The sequence below is a fragment of the Cupressus sempervirens genome, chromosome 7, assembly GCF_028749045.1.
Source record: "Cupressus sempervirens isolate cs-2001-9-10 chromosome 7, ASM2874904v1, whole genome shotgun sequence".
NCBI lineage: Eukaryota > Viridiplantae > Streptophyta > Pinopsida > Cupressales > Cupressaceae > Cupressus > Cupressus sempervirens.
In genome coordinates this window covers 63,504,898-63,523,193 of record NC_143124.1, presented here as the reverse complement: position 1 = coordinate 63,523,193, position 18,296 = coordinate 63,504,898, and the positions used below count along the sequence as shown (strand labels likewise).

At 30.7% G+C, this 18,296-nt stretch overlaps 1 pseudogene; it reads right to left on the bottom strand.

Annotated features, from left to right (window-relative positions):
* The window catches only part of LOC149545490 (protein LATERAL BRANCHING OXIDOREDUCTASE 1-like), a 104,707-nt pseudogene that overhangs the window by 62,380 nt on the left and 24,031 nt on the right, over nucleotides 1-18,296 (bottom strand).

Here is an 18,296-nt window from a genome sequence, read left to right as displayed (position 1 = left end):
CTGCCTTTTACAATGCCAAAAATCTCCTTAAATAGACCCCAAAGGGTTAAGGACTAGGAGTACATTCTAGAAAGTGCTAGTAGGCATCCACTAACCTAGTAGAAGGCTCCAAAAGCTACGTTAGAAGTTGGTGCAAATCTAGAAGAATCCAAAAATGGTAACCAAACTTTTAAGAGGCATAACTTTTGAATCGTAGCTCTGATTGATGAACTGTTAACATTTTTGGAAAGCTCGCGAAGTGCTCTATAGCCTTATGGAGAAGCCTTTCTTGTCCCCCATTTTTGGACCTTTTTAAGGTCACTTAATGCCCCTAACCTAACTTTGAAGCATTCTTAGGAGGTATCCAAAAACTAAAAAACTATGATGACTTTCAAACCGTGGGGCCATTTGACCTAATTCTTTTTTTGGAATGCTCTAAATTGGAATTACATTCATCTGGCCAATTTACACATCCTAGTTCACCAAATTGATGGCTCAATTACACAGTCCTATTTTTTTGACATTTACACGTATCCCAAGGTGTTCAAATACTCTATCTTAGAACATTGACAGTGGAACTATGAGAGTTTGAACCTTTATTTGACCCAAATGAAAACACATGAAATAGAAGCTAGGTCTAAGTACATTTTTTTTTGGTTGACAAACGATTGCCCTTATACCTCTGGATGCTCATGCATCACTATCATTAGAATCTTTAGCCATAAAACAAGTTTTCTTACCTTTGTTCTTTAGTTCTTGTGACTTTTGAATTCCTTCTTGCCTTTGTGCTTGTGACTATTCCTCTGATCCTTTCTTTCTTTGTTTGGACACCTAGCAACAATATGACCAATTTCTTCACAAGAAAAGTAGATTAGAGGGATTTTCTTTTGTACTTTCCTCTACCTTTGAAATATTTCTTTGCAAGTAGGGCTTCAAAAATTTCAAGATCACTATTAGAACTTTCTTTAGTTTCTTCCTCACTTCCTGATTGATTATCTTTTGATTTCTTGCTCTTTTCCTTAAATGAGAGTTTGGCTTCAAATGCAGACTCAATATCTTTGGAAATAGTAACATAGTTATCATAGTTGTCTAGTTCAAAAGCTATAATTCTTCCAATTGGAGCATCCAAGGTTAATTTTTTATTTGGATCACATCTCATTTCTTGAATAATAGATACTCTAATTTCATATATAGGAAGAATATTTTTGATTACCTTGTTTACAATAGTTTCCTCTTGAATGTCTCCTCTAGATGATTTTATTGCACATACACTGGCTTTGATTCTTTCCACATATTTTGCAATTTTCTCATCTTCTCTCATCTTCATTTGATTAAATTATCCTTTGACACTTTCTGCTTTGTCTGGTCTTACATTTTCATCACCTCCATAGATATTTTTTCAGTTTGGTCCACATTACATGAGTATATTTATAGTCTTTTATCTCATCAAATTTAGCATAACTAAGAGCAGATGCTATATAAATCATCATGATGTTGTGGTTCTTCTTCTTAGTAATATCTTCAAATGATAATGTTCTAGTGGGAGTTTTGTATTTATTATTAAGATACTTGCAACCTAAATCACTACTAGTAGCTAGATGTAACCTCATAAGTCCTTGCCATGCTCCAAAATTATCTATGTTTAGCTTTGGAATCTCTCTTTTGTAAGACATCCTGATCTTTAGCTTAGGTCCTAAAAACCTTCTTTGCAACCACCAAAAGATTTGATACCAATTGTTGGAAATATAAAGGGGTAACTAAGAGGGGAGGGGTGAATCAGTTACTACAAAAATAAATCCAAGATCCCTTTAGATGTTAGTATAAAATAAACTTTGAAAATTAAGTACTGCCGATGCTTAGTAAACACATATAGAATGTTGTAACTCGATAAATACTAAATGTACTTGGTAATGGATTAAATTTGTAAATCCTAAGATGTTATCAGTGATTATCATTACTTTATCTTAGTTTTAAGCATAAAACATATAGCATGAACACATATGACACCAAGATTTAATGTGGGAACCCAATTTGGGAAAAACCACCAATTGTAACTAGTTAATATTGTTCACTCTTCTGAAGTGAGCCCTGTTAGGAGCCAACCATGTTAAAGGTTATAAAACACACTATTAGATGTGATCCTTTTAAAGGGTTTAGTCACCCCAATACTAGTGGCCTTGTTAGAGTTCTTTAGACTATTCAATAGAATTGTCACCTTGTTAGAGGATTTACAAATAGCTATTAAGCCAACTCTGTTAAGAGATTTAGATCACTACTATAATGGTTAGAGAGTAACAATGAAATTACTTAATTTAGATGCAACTTAATTTTGATTGTAGATCTCTATTCTAGCTTAAACATGATCCTTCTTGATTTAATGTATCCTTTTAGTTCCTCAAACACATCTTTTTGACCTCTAGTTTTGCGTCCTTAGAGCAATCTTCAAATCTTCAAATGATGATCTATTTCACACACTATCTCACAACTTGACCCTATACTTATATCCTTCTTATTATCGAGTTAGCTAAAATGGAACTTAAAATAATTAACATTCATCATCTTAGTCAGCTAGAATCAATATATAAATTAATTAAGCTTGATATGCCAAAATAGGAAATTCATTTGTTAGCTGACCCAACTTGGCAGACATTAACTCAGAAAAGATTTCCCTATGTTAACTAATGAAAACTTAGTTAACACTATAAACTTGCAAAGATCCTTTGGTAACTAAGTGAACTTAGTTAACATTGATTCTATCAAACTTTTCCTTCATTAACCAAGTGAGCTCAGCTAACACTCATCTTCTATAGACTTTCCTTCAATGCCATAGTGAACTCAATAGACACTATCTTCTGAACAGGAACACTCGGTAGACATAGAAAATTAAGTTTATTGTCTTAGTGAGCTTGGTATGTAATAACTGATAATTGATATGACATTTCTGTAACATCAAAGACAACATACAATTACTCAGTTATATCCAACACTAGAGTGCTCCCAGACCATGTCTGAGAAAAACCCAAAAATTATTTTCAAAATAGCACCTTACACAAATTTCATGCAAGTGCACAAGGTGCACAAGTGTGCTAAGTGTGGTTCTTTTGAGGTACACTTCTCTAGAGGTGCACCAACAATTAACTTCTAGTTCTAAATTTATAGCTTTCCATGCATTAGAAATGTATTCTAATAGTAGTTTAACTCCTCTAAACATCTAGAGATGGTTGAGCTTCTATTTTTGGCATCTCCAAAGATTCCTACAACATCTAATGGGTTTTTTTCTTCTTTTTATTTTCTCATGCTTTCTTTTTTTAAGGCATGTAAAGGCTCATGTTTCCATTAAATGATATAAATATGGATGGAGTCCTACTTAGCTCCAGTTAAACAATTAGTTTATACATAAATAGATTTTTTTTATTAGTTTAGAAGCATATGCTTACATAAAGAGATCTCTAACTCTCAACACAAATTGAGGAGAATATTTCTTATAAATTCAAGAATGTTTTATGTATTCTAGGCCACCATTATTTTGATGTAATAATATATGTTATTGGTGCTTGCATTTGGAGTGTAGTGATTCTTGCCTAAATGTGTTATATTTTGTGAATTTATGCTCATGAAGTGTAATTGATCCAATTATTTTATTTTGTTGTTATGGTTGTGAGATCTTTTAATACTAGTGTTTTATATAGCTCTACAAATTTTTCTAACATACTTAGTTTGAGAAGAGACCATCTGTATTGTTCCTACATAGCTTTTCGTCTCACATGAGTGCACTTTCTGTGGCCTTGCAAATTGATAAAAAGTGAAACATCTTATAGTTACCAAATTCCCATTGATCATTGCATCAGTGGAACTAAGGAAATGTTGCTACCATTTTTATTGGTTACCCATAGATCTTTTCAAATAATTAACTCACAAACATGTTATTTCCATGGCTTATATCCATTGGGATTTTACTTTCATGCTATTTTCTTAAGCTTCTTGTTATCCTATCTTTGTTATTTTCTATACCAGCCCCTTTGTTAAATTAAGAATTCATATAGTTGGATTAATCATAAATATATAAAAAATACAAAAATATATTTCTTTTTGTGTGTTTTATTCTTTTGAAACAACAAGCCAATTCAAAATCTTATCCAAATTGTATAACAAACCAACAAAGGCCTCCTAATGAACACTCGCATTTATCTTCAAACTGAGTGGATTCTAGTAGGTTTCAAGATCACCTAGAACCTTGGAGTTGACCCAAAATTATGTTTTCAAAAGAGGTTTTCAAAAGGATTCCTACCATTAAGCATTGTGTAAAGTGATAGATCCATAGAAGTGGTGCTAGAAGAAGGGCCTGGAAACCATTAGAGTAAAAAAACTAAGTTTCTGTATGAAAATTCTATGATTTTCAAAAGTTTCAAAAAATAAAATAAAAATTCTAAGTCTGTGATTTTTCTTAAGGTGTGCAAGTGCATAAGGTGTCCAAGTGTGTTGTTTTGAGAAATTGTGCTTAAGATGTGCTTTTCCAAAATAAACTCAAGTTCCTAGAACTCAGTCACTTTCACAAGCATAATAGTGATAAATGGATACCAAGAACTCCACCCATTTGTATTACATATTCCATAATCATCATCTGCTCTACATTCTACTTCACACATTCCCATCATTATGCACCATGTCTTTCTTCAATGCCTGCAGTTCACCTTTGAATCTGACTAGTCTATTACATGACTTGCCCAAAAATCTTGAAATGTTTTTCCCATGGTTCATTTATTGAGAATCATGAACAACAAAAGATCATATTAAAATTTTCAAGGATATTTGTAATTGAAACCATATTCATCATATTGACATGGTATGCTAACTTTCTCCTTACACTTTGGAGAAAATGGCATTCAATTGGTACCTCGATCTATTACCAGCATCAATAAGGGATTGGAACTCTTTTAAGAGAAATTTTCTAGAACAATTCAAGATCTATATTGATCCAGCTATCCTACATCATCAGTTTGTCTCAATTAAGATGGATTTCCATGAGATTATTTCATGTTTTGATCATTGCTTCTATAGGATGTATCAAACAACAAAGTTTTCATGCACTGTACCACAAGAAGCTGTCAATTTGATCTATTTTAGAACAATGAATTCATTAACTTCTATTTTTCTAAGAAGACTCCCACCCAAAGACATTGATACCATTGAAAAGGTTTTCAAAGAGGCTATTACATTCATGAAGTAGGTTACTATTGCTACAATGCAAACAATTACATATTCAAGGTATGAGTTCCAAAAGACTACTTTCATTGAGTAGAAGTTAGCTGCATCCACTAAAGTAGAAAATAATATGGCTAGAGAGTTTAAGGCCATGAAGGAGACAATGTCTCTTTTATCTAATAAACATATCAAATGAAGTTGAATTCCTTAAGAAACCAAGTCAATCATCCAAGACAACTTGATGCCTTGAAAAATTATTATCAAAACTAGTGTAGAAATTTTGGCCTTTGTAGTAACATTAATAATGAGAATAATGGTATTATAGATATGAGACCAAGAAAAAATGGATATAGGCACAATGACATTTCAGACCAGCCTCCCCAAATAATGGAGGAACAACCTTTGCAATTTAGTGCAATGATGTTTGAATCATATGATAAATTTGCAAGAGGACAAAATGATGAAGATGATCAAGAGGAGTTTGTGTTCCCATTCAATGAAGAAATTCTTTGAAGTGTTGATGTTTCAATAAGTGTGGATATGCCATGAAATTTTGAGTAAATAGAAAATTTTTAAGTTCCAAAACTCCATGAAGTTGCAAAAAATGATGGAAATGAAAAAGACCCCAAGGTTGATGAGATTTTTGAATCAAGAGGTCATCAAGAAGAAGATATCAATGTTTCCTATTGTGATATTGATCCCTTATTGAATAAGGATAGGATAACTCCCTTAAGATATGTCATTAGAAGATATGGATAGAGTGCTCAATTTGGTCTCAAGTGTGACAGAGGAAATTTCTATTTGTGGATATTCTACACACATCAAACCATGAATTAATAGATATAAATGACTACTGAATGGTCTAGGCTGACAACATTATCATACCAAATACCAAAGAAATGAACAATGTAACTAACACTGTGAAAGCATACAAAGCTAAATCAGCTACCCCAAAGAAGACATAATTTTATTTGACATCTGTCATTCTTCTTTCTTCTCTTTCTTTTTGTAGCCATTCTTAGAATTTTGTCAAATATCTGTAATAGATAATGATTTAGTTTGGTCATATTTTTAGTATTTTCTTTGACATCTGTCATTCTTCTTTCTTCTCTTTCCTTTTGTAACCATTCTTGGAATTTTGTCAAATATCTATAATAGATAATGATTTAATTTCGTCATATTTTTAGTATTTCTATTCAAAGATGCTCTATGAAACAATCATCCAATGTAATTGGCCAATTTGAGAAGGCCTATATATGTAAACTTTCAAGAAGTTAATGCGATAAAAAATATTTATTTTGGGAACACCCCTATAGCTGTGACTATTATGCAAGACTCTGAGTTCATTTTAAGCTTTTATGATCATTTAATTCAAGGAGAATTGGTGGAATGAATGTGTTAGTGTTGAAATTCAAATGAATGTGAATGAACATGGTTTCATTCCCTTTATTTAATGAATTGTATGCTTTACTCTATTTAGCATAAGCATGTCTTTAGTTAATTCATTGCATTAGAAAGTAGGATATTGATCAATAGAGTGAATGAAGGATAGATAATTTGGGTATTACCAAAACATTATTTAATTACATAATTGAAGAATTACTTGTTTCATGATCTAATCCTCTCTTCCTACTATTATAGTTTGTCTTGTATGCTTCCATTTCTTTGCATTGATAGCTTGAGTAGAACGCATTTAGTGAGCTTTTCTCCTTTTCTTTTCCTAGGTTGTGTAAAGTTTTGAGAAACTTGGTTTCACCTCTTCTTATCTCTAGTTAAGAGCATACCCCCAAAGTCCCCAAAAAAAATTCATTACACATCTTGAACTCATGTAAGGGAGTTGTACCTTTCAATTTAGGGTTCTTTGAATAGATTACTACATTGACCCATTTTGTTGTTAACTTTATGTTTTCCATGAGCCATAGGGCAAGTAAAGATTTTACAAGTTGGTTGATAGGATTTGTGCTGCAAGAAGACCTACTACTAAAAACCAAAATATGTTCTTTATTAGTTCCATGTCACCTAACATAAGTTTACGAGTCATACATGTGCATGTGGCTGATTTTGTAGCTACTCAGAAATTGGCAATTGAGTTGGAGGATGATCTAATTATGGAAAGGAAATGGAAGAGGGAGAGTTAGAGTGGAGCATCTATAAGCTTTTTCCTTGGTGTACTTAATGATATTGAGGCCATGCTTAAAAGCTATCTAACGAAATTATTTCCATGAAGAGGCAAATAGGGAAAACTAGTCCTTGTCTCTAACAACCATATCAAGACTTCACTCAAATGCAACATGAAGGTAAAAAATTATAATTATCATCTGCTCAGTAGAAGCTTGCTATTAAACCACCTTCTAGAAATAAAAAACATGTGCATTTTTCATCTATAAAATGATCACGATTGTGATTCCTACCTAGAAATGAATAGATATAAGTAGATCACTACCTCAAATGTACTAACCATCAAATACTTGGAAAGTGAAGATGATTCTACTCCCCATGTCAACTCTAGAACATTCTTTTTGGAGTATGAATTAGATTTAGAAGTTAGAGAAGAATGCTTTTCAACATTTGATGGAATTCAAATGACTATAGCTATAAGAAGTCAAAATAAAAAGAATCTTGTGAATTCTGCCCCTTCTTGGAAAACAACAGTTGTCCCCTCCATAACTACAGCTAGAGAACATAGATTTGGTTACCCAAAAACCCTCCAAGATGAAGGTAAAACTAGGGTGGGGATGACACAAATCTTCACTATTATAGTAATAAATTTAATCTTTTATGGTTAAAATTTTGACCACTTCTGATGATATACCTTGGTAGGGATCTTCCCTATTAAAGGTTGTTAAGACTGTTAGGTCTTACCTTGTGAGAGGATTTTACTCTTACAATGAAGTGAGGACTTAATGAAGAGATTTAGAAAAGGTCTATTAAAACCATTATGTTAAGAGATTAACCCTAACTCAGTTATGATTGAATACTTGATCATTTGGTCTATACTGTTCTACTAATTATAGATCTCATGTCTTGAATTCTAATATGATCTTCAATCCAATATATCTCTATTCTATCCTTCACTACTTGATAAGGTCACTACCTTTGTTCTATAAATAAAAAAAATTCACTCTTCTGCCTTCCTTGCAATGTTTGCATGCTCACACTTAGATATGCTTTGTTATCACATGAATATATTTCTCTATCTTATCAATGTACACTCACACATTTACAAAAAATTGGGTTTAGATCCACTCTATTTAATTATTTCTTATAGATTTTTCTATATGATTCCCTTTTCACCTCTTCATTTGATTGGTTGATCACTACTCCTAGGGATCTATGATCCATGCCATAAATGCATAATTTTCTTTGTAACAACCTCTAAAAATATTAAAAGTTGTGTTTACATGGGCTTGAAATGGTATACCTCAAATTTTTTATCATTCCTAACTTTAATGTTCATTCTCTATTGCTCAACACATATTGTTTCTATTACTCAACATTCAATTTTCTTTTCTTCTATTTCTCAACCTCAACTATACTTGACACCTTTAGTGTAACTCAACATCAATATGCTTTGACTACTTAGAAATTAGTGGGCTCAACTTATACTAAAAATACTTGGCAACCAAATACTTTCTTGGCTCCTATAGAACTTAGTAAATAAATATTTATTTACAAGTCTTTCCCATGACTCTACCTAAATAGAGTAGCTCAATTGTAGTGATGACTTACTAACTCTATGAAACAAGAAAAAGAAAAAGAACATATGAATAATATGTGGTCAAATGGAAAAGAATAATTATTGAAGATAAATTATGGTTAACTTTTTTTCACAAAATTTTACACCCTCACTTGAAGTTTGACCTAAATAAAACTTTGTGAAACATGAAAAAAATTTCCAAGCTATGGGACTTGAACTATGATATTGAGTTTCTAGAGAAGGTTGACTTCCTTACTAATAGGATGCACCTAACTTCTATAAAAGCTTTATCAAAAGAAATCTTCACAATAAAAGCTTTATCAAAAGATTAAACACAACATGTAGAATTAGGGGAAACAAAAAGAAAAAATTCAAGGAGAGGCAGTATACATGCATAGACTAATGAAAGGAAAGAAGAGGTAAGAAACCAACTATTTCATTAATGGAAGGCAATGAATAGAGTTGTAGAGATACCAAAAAGAAAAAGAAATAAAACATATGAATAATATGTGGTCAAATGGAAAAGAATAATTATTGAAGATAAATTATGGTTAACTTGTTGTCACAAAATTTTGCACCCTCACTTGAAGTTTGACCTAAAGAAAACCTTGTGAAACATGAAAAACTTGTCAATTTGTAGAGATACCAACAAGAAAAAGAAATAAAACATATGAATAATATGTGGTCAAATGGAAAAGAATAATTATTGAAGATAAATTATGGTTAACTTGTTGTCACAAAATTTTGCACCCTCACTTGAAGTTTTACCTAAAGAAAACCTTGTGAAACATGAAAAAAATCTCCAAGCTATGGGACTTGAACTATGATATTGAGTTTCTAGAGAAGGCTGACTTCCTTACTAATAGTATGCACCTAACTACTCTTTGAAGGAAAAGGGGGAAGGAAATGCATGAAAAGAAACTACATAATCTAATCTGGAGGGGTGATACACCAAATAGAAATGGTTATAACTCTACCCTTATAAGCATAATACATCAATGAAAAGCCCAAATACATAGGTCCTAATTCTATTCTAATTCAAAAGAATCACATGAAGGTTATAAACTAATAAAAACATTGAAAGGAAGAAATCTTCACAATAAAAGCTTTATCAAAAGATTAAACACAACATGTAGAATTAGGGGAAACAAAAAGAAAAAATTCAAGGAGAGGCAGGATACATGCATAGACTAATGAAAGGAAAGAAGAGGTAAGAAACCAACTATTTCATTAATGGAAGGCAATGAATAGAGTTGTAGAGTAGAAGGTTGCTACGTGTAAACATAACAAAATAGAAGAGAGCCATTTTACATATTTACAATAGCCTTTTATAGAATTCAGGCAAAACTCAAATATCTTACTAAAACCCTAAATTCAACCAATAAGTTCACATTGTAGAAGAGTAATAAATACTGACCAGAGAAATTTCTAATTAGATGCATGTACCAACACTAAAAGATCTGACTTTTCATGTAACTCAGGCCCTAAAGAGACAAAAGAAATGAAAATAACTTCTCTGACTAGTAGATGGATATCACTAGTAGGGGAGGAATGTCCTCTTGCATTTATCAGGCCTTGAGAACATTAAACGGTGGTTGCAAGCAATCAAAATATTTGTTCACCATTAAAGAAAAAATTTGCAAGTTGAAACATCACCGCATCACCAAGAAAAATAGGGAATAAGAAATCAAACTACCACATGGCCTTTTATTGTTGAAAAACCCCTCTTCACCCAGCATTGAAAAGTCTCTTGCTTGGCCAACTTGGACACATGGCACAATTAGGTTCATCTCAAACCATTGAGAACAACTGTGGACCATAGATCTTCATCATGCTTTATACATTATGGACAATGATCTTTTAATCGATCATTATATCTCCACTGTCAATCTTTGGCTTAAAAGAACCTTGTGCAAAATTGTTTAATTAAGTTCTGGGACATGTGGCCATATTTTAAGCTCTTGAAGCATTTTCTTCCTTCGATCCATCAAGACCTTCTAGAATGTTGACACCTATTCAAATGCGATGTCATTGGACCCACCATATATCTTTTATTTCCCTATGAGAACATAAGCATTGTTAGATCAAGAAAGATCTAATAGTGGAGACTTCATTTTGGGGCCTCACTGTACCTTCTTTCTTCAATGCTCCATGAAATCTTGAAGTGTTGACACATGGCTATTACTACATCACCACCACCAAGTCTCACCAAAAATGGTCTTAAGGGAAAATATAAAGGTGGATGCATAAATGATTTAAATAAATATTGTGTAGGGTCAACATTTAGAGTGAATGAAACTAGCAAGGGGACCTAACCTAAGTGACACATGGGTAATCCAACCCTTCAAAAAGGTAATATAAAATTATGTAATTGAAGGGAATAACTAGGTTTTTAGTTATGTTTTAGCCATTTTAGCTCACTATGGAAACCTTGTGCCATGAGCATATATCTCTAATTGGATTTCAATGATGGTGACAAGGGAGTAAAGGAGCGGAGGAGGGGGGGGGGGGTGTTGGGCTAAAATGGATAACAATTAACAAGGAAGGAGGTTAACCATCTTGGTTTTCCTTTTAACATCTAAGATGTGAAAATATCACTTCTCAAAATATCCTTGGTGTCTGATACATGAGCATCCTTGGTGTAAGGGGCAATCCCATGTCACCCAAAAATATGTTAGTTTTATTTTTTTCAAAAAGGGATCTCTTCATGTAGAGTTATTATTTGTAGAATCTTAATATTTTTAATAAGTTCTTCATTCAAGCTTATATTGTTCTAATTTCTTCCCTGGAGGTTCTTTCTAGACATATCATCATTCCAATAGATTTTCGTTGTAAGATCAATTCGGTTTATGAACTTAAATTGAAAAAATAAATTAGTATTGGTTGCAAGGTATAAAAACTTTGAGATTAATTTTAAAGGCTCTAAAAAGGGGTTCAAACCTCAACTACATGGAACTTGGAATATCTAAGTGTGTTAGAGTAGTCTATGGCATTTCCAAAATGGGGTCATAATATTCAATTGGAGAAACTGGAGATGAGTTATGGTCTTTGAAAGTCACACCAATTGAAATGAGAAAAAATAACTTTCTCAAAAAATTTATTTAAGTTTTAAAAGTTATTGGGACATACTCTAATTTAATAAAGTTCAAATAATACTAACATTTTATGGTTTGTCTACCTCAAGGTCTAGAGTTAAATTTCTAAAGCCTTCTTGGGTAGTGGAAAATTGTCTATATAAAGAAGGCTTGTAGGGTTGCCTAGGTCAGTTTGGTGATGTTGGTGGTGGCTCTCACTCGTAGTATATTGTATGGAAAATGACCTTGTGGTTTTAGACATTTTCTTTTTTAAATTGTTAATTCCATACTTTTGGAAATAAAAAGAAGTCAATTTTATGTTCTTGCAACTTGCTATTATTTATGTATTTTTATTATGTGTTTGTGTTATTAAGGGGATTGCCCTTCTTTAGTTATCTTTTAGTGTGACTTGAAATTATTACTTGTTATCATGTTAGAAGGTGACACAAGAGGTGATGATAGGTTTTTCTCCTCACAAAGTAAGGTACCCATACAAAAAATTGTATAGAGTATTTAGACGAGTCGATTTATTATTATAAAAAAACTCCCCACTAATTAAATCCTAGATAAAAAAGATTAAAAAATGTCATTTGTTAAATAAACTAAAAAATATATTTTTTAATAAAACATGTTGATGCTACATTAAATTCAAAAGATTCTCCCATTCTCCACTTCTCCAATCTACATGTTGAAAATCTATCCATTCAAAAGGTAGATTATATGAGAGGACATTAGGACTTAGGATATAAACCTTATGAAAGAATACTAGGCATAAAATATAGTATGTTTCTAGTAGATTAACATGGTCAACATTTTCTTATTAATAATAATTATATATTTAATGGAGATAAATAATTTAAAAATGAATATTAATCACCAACATAAAAGGTTGGAATCATCAATGTTATTAATAAGTAATAAAAACAAGTATAAAAATAATGCAAAATATTTGAAAAGCATAATTAAAGTATTGATTGAAAAAATAAAAATTAAGGATCAAACATGAAACCCAACACTGTATGACACCAACCAAGGGTAATGAATAAATATTTAATATATTACTATTATTCATAAGTTAAAACTCTTGAATTAGAAATGAAAATATCACTAATACATAGAATCAAATTAGAAAATATTAAGAAATTTTTTGTTTTTGCAAATGATTAGTATTTTGGTGTAATGTTATGAAACCAAGTGATATATGTTCTTCATTGGATGTTACCGAACATAGTATGCATAGATAGAAAACTTGAGAGAAGAAAAAACTCATATGCACTCTAGAAACATGTCTTTTTATCATATTCATGATAGCATTTATTGTTTCATATAAAGAAATCCATCTTATATTGCATTAAAAGTAGAATACTGAAAAACTACAAGGAAACAGATCATGGAATCATTATTTTCCTTTGTAATCTTGTATATCAATCTAAAATCCATCTAATCTAGCTATGATATCACATTAATTTCTTTTCTACCCACATGATGATTATCACACTAACTAGCAATCTTGTATACTAGTTACATATTTTGGAAAAGTTACCTAATGAATTTTTCTCATTGAGTCTTTTACTCATGTAATAGTGAATTTTATCTTGGTGTTTCAACTTCCTATATAAGGAAGGGTTTTCTTCATCTAGAAGGTTCTTTACAAGAGCCACTTCATCATCTAAATCTAGATAATAAAACATAGCAATTGATAATCTTTCATTCAATTTGTTTGTTACTACATGATGTTATATACTCTTGTATATTCCATTTTTCATCACCTATTTTGAAATTAAAATTCTTAATAATATATATTATAAAATTAAATCAATTACCAAAACTTAAATATCATTTACCTCTATTAGGTCACCAATATTAATGAAAAATACATAGGAAATAGGTTTGATAGGGACCCATTCATTATTCTTGCAAACTTGAATGCCTTCTATATGGTAATCTTGGAGTAAAAATGTTATGCCACTTCTATTTGAATGAGGGCTTAAACCTAGTACTAGTTCAGGCTCAGAGCAAGGTGGATATAAATTCATCTGTCACTAGTACATTTTGGAAAATATGTGACTATGTGACTAAAAGGTGTAGTCACACCACTAATTGTTTTAGTCATATGACTAATGTTGATCACCTTCCACTATTTCTTTGTAATTTACAAGTATAGGTGACTAAAGAAGTGACTAATTTAGTCATTGGGTAAAATCATAAGATCAACCAAATAGAGATGAGTACATAAAATACCAAATAAAATACTAAATAAGTGATTGAATAATTAATCATCTAAATACAAGTAACTAAAGTAACAACCAAATAATTGATTGGATATTTAGTCACTAATAATTAATCACTTGTAATTTCTCTCTTTACTTTCTCTACATTTATTCATTATTTGATTAGGTTAATTTTATTTTCCATAACTCACACATGACTCTTTGGATCTTATCTTTCTTATACTTTTTGTTACGTTAGATAAAGTTTAATTAGCTATGCAAGTTTTGTAGGGATATATTCTTAATATTACATGGTTAGGGTGTGAATCTACATTATTATATAGTTGGTTGTCTATTGTTAATGGGGTTCCCATTATTTTATTCTTTAGGGCCAACCCCCTATTTTTTAATTGCTTTAATATAAAAAAACAACACATTAAATTTAACTATTTAAATAAATTTAAATTATAGTCATTTTCTTACCATATAAATTCTAAAGTGTCAATTTTCAAGTTTTATAAAAGATTTGTTATAAAAAGATTAAAATTAATTAAATTTCTATTTATTTAATTTATCTTGGCTCTTTTGTTTTAAGTTATGCTTATATAAAAGAATAAAAAAAATATTTTTATGCTAAATATCAATATAAACAAATAGGAATGATTTGTTTTATCAACAATTTGTCTCCATCATATCAAAATAGTCCCCATGAAATCTTAAATTAGAAAAAAAATTCTATAAATAATAGTTCAAACATAAGATTTAATTGAAGCTCCCTCATTGCCTTCCGATCCATGCTTATATTTAATTTTTTTAATAAAGATTTCAATTGTTAGTATTTCATCTCTTACTCTGCATGACTCCTCATTAATTTCAAAGGGATGTTGGAAAGATGAAAACTTGAGTAATTATTTATGTGGAAGCAAAGAACCCTAGTTTATGAAGTTGTAGGTTATAGTTTTTGCTAAGTTCTTTGAGGAAGTAATCACCATGAACATTCACTAAGGAAACATTGGTAGTTAGGATGATTGATTTCATTACTATATTTTATTTGAAAGAATTTAATTTCATGGTTTAATCATTTTTTAATTGATGACATCAATTTGAAGGAGGGGTGTCTCATTTCCTAGAGTTCATTTTTGTTGTCTAACTTGTATCAAGTGAAATTTGGAGGGAATAATAATTGTTTTATTGTTCAGATGATGTATTTTTAACAACTACAACTCAATGTTGACTAAAGACCTATCAAACATTTCATAGTTTTTCTTACATTATAAGCTACCCATTCACTAACATATCTAGATTTATGATATGTGTGAATCACCCTCAAATGATTTATCTAGTACACTAGTCTTCCTTTGTTGGATATCAGAGAAATTAAATAAAACTTCCTTCAAATAGTGATAACAAATGCTATTACAATCAACAATAATATGAAAGCACTAAATAATCTAATCAAGTTTACCTTGAAAAATTATCGTAAAGGGTTATGCAAATATTTTGAACCTTGCCTTACTCATTCTATGCCAAGAAATATCTTTGGTCTTTAGTCAATCACAAAACAATTAGTTTTCTTGCAGTCAAAATTATGGGAATCTCTACCCTGCCTACTAGGGTATAAAACTATGCATTACATACATCACCTTTTCATATGAGACCAACTCCATTAAAGAGTCAAATGTAAATAGGGATTTTGGAGACTACTAGAAAAATCATGAACATAAAACCCTTGGCAGAGTGAAGAACATTGATAAAGTTTGTCTCATAGAATAGACAAGTTGTGCAGGAGCAGTGTTTGAATTAAATTTATATTATTATGCATTTGATGAGAAAGATGGTTGGGTAGTCTATGGAAACTATTATTTTAACCTTTCCTCTTAGACTTGGGGTTTTACAAATCAAATGACAAATATAATTGCAAAGTGCCTATTTAATGTGATAATAGATATTTCATTGGAACATGAAAGTAATCAAAGTTGTAGACACTTACTATGTCATTTTGTAGCCACAATTCTTAGCATTTGTAGCGATTATGGATCTCATAGAACTTTTTAGTACACTATGATTAATGCCAACTACAATAATCAACTATTACTATTAGACATAGATCATTTGACTTTTCTGACTAATTCAGGTTGTTGCTTTGTATGACTATTTTAATTTTGGTTTCGAACTTTAAAGTTTATAACATTAAGTTTTTCATTGCTCTTTTTCAACTATGGTGTTGATTAAATTCATTTTACTATTTGCATTCTAAAGAGAATGATATAATTGAAGATATGCATTCCTATATACAATGAGTCTTAAGTGAGAAAAATAACTATCTGTGACTCAGTTTCACACTTTTCATTTATGCATTTCTCATCAAGGCCTTGTAATTTATTATGGTCAATTTTATGTGCTTTATCTTTCTTAACCCTTTTCTTATATCATTTTGTTGAAGAGTTTTTATTTACTATTCTTTAAATTTCAAACGCATTTTCAACATTGTTTGATAAATGCTCTTTACAAGTTTTTTTGAACTGTGTAGGAATTTGGTCTTGGATTTACTCAGTATGTTGAACATGTATTTATGATATGTATCAACTTGATACAAATCCAAAAAATTGCAAAGGTAAGTTTTTATTTCAAAATATCCACTGTTTTGCTTGCTTTTGTTAAATGGTGTATCCATGTAGTAGGAGTCATTATGAGAAATCAATTTAAAAATGATGGTTGTCCATAGAGGCACTACTTAAAATTGACTATAGCACCATTTTAAGAGTTTTTGATAAACTTTAGAATATATTTTACAACCTTATCATATCTAGTTTTTGTAATTTTGTTTATTTCAATGTTGTTTGAATTGTTTCTAAACCTTAAAAGTAGAAATGTAATCTCAACCATTTCTCTAAAAATATATAGATAAAATTGTCTCATTTTCTGAGACTTGGGTTAATCCTCTAAAGGAAAATGTTCCATGTGATAAGGATTTTATTGTTTCCTCACTTGACTTTCACTTCGGGCTTGCTGAAGGCCTTGGAAGTGGAATTGAAAAATCTATTTTGTTACTAATCCTATAATCTTAATATCAATAGTTGGTGGCATTCGTCTAGTGTTATCAATCAATGTTCATGTGTTTATTTTATGAATTATTTTGTTTATGTTATTGTGTTTTGTCTAAGATATTTAGCTTTCCTTTTAACACTCATCTTATTCTCATTATGACCTATTTATGTTACTAGATTCTAATTTATTTGAATAATTAAGTGGCTAATAATTTGAAAGGTCAAAGACATTTAGATTTTGGTATGAGGTGTCCAACTAGATCAATTCTGTAATATATTTTCTCATAGCATGTTTTCATGAGTCTTAATCTATTGATCCTTTTGTAGGTTACAAGGAGTGACTTATGAAATCTAATTTTACAATGCTCTAGAGATGAGGCTAATGATTTTTTTCGAAGTGCCCTTGCACTACTTGGTGACCTTGCAAAAGAAAATAACCTTATCAAATCTATATATGGAATTTATGTTGCTGTGCATTATGGTTTATTTAAAATTCAAAGTAGAGAGAATCTTATCTGATCTATGATGATTTATACTATATTTTCTTTTTTCATTTTTGGAATAGGTCTGTGTTGTGCATTTGCAACCAAATCAGGTTGATTTCCTGAATGGTGTTGCCAAGAAATTGGTAACTATTCAATAGCTTTCTTTCTTTAAGGGCCATCCTTTGTATTGTTTCCTATTTTCTTGTCTCTTTCTGTGAAGATAGGAATGTTGATATATGATGTTTATAAAAATTGATCCTTTTAATATATATGTTTTCTTTATGGAGTTCTATGAAACCATCAGAAGTGAAGGAAAATGTTTTTGTGGCAAATAATGCTTACTAAGCTACTGGGGAAACTACAATGTGTATTTACCATTATATCATATCTTGTTCTAATCCTCTCTAATACTAAGGTTTTTTTATTTTATTGAATTGGTTGAGCTCTCTCTTTGTATTTTATTTTATAGGCCAGGGGTTGAATAAACTACTTCTATAAAATAGTGCTATAACTCTAGGCAGACACACTACATATGGAGCATTTGATGCAGCCATGGTTTCTTTCACTTCACATGTAAGTCTATTATTTGTCATATATATATA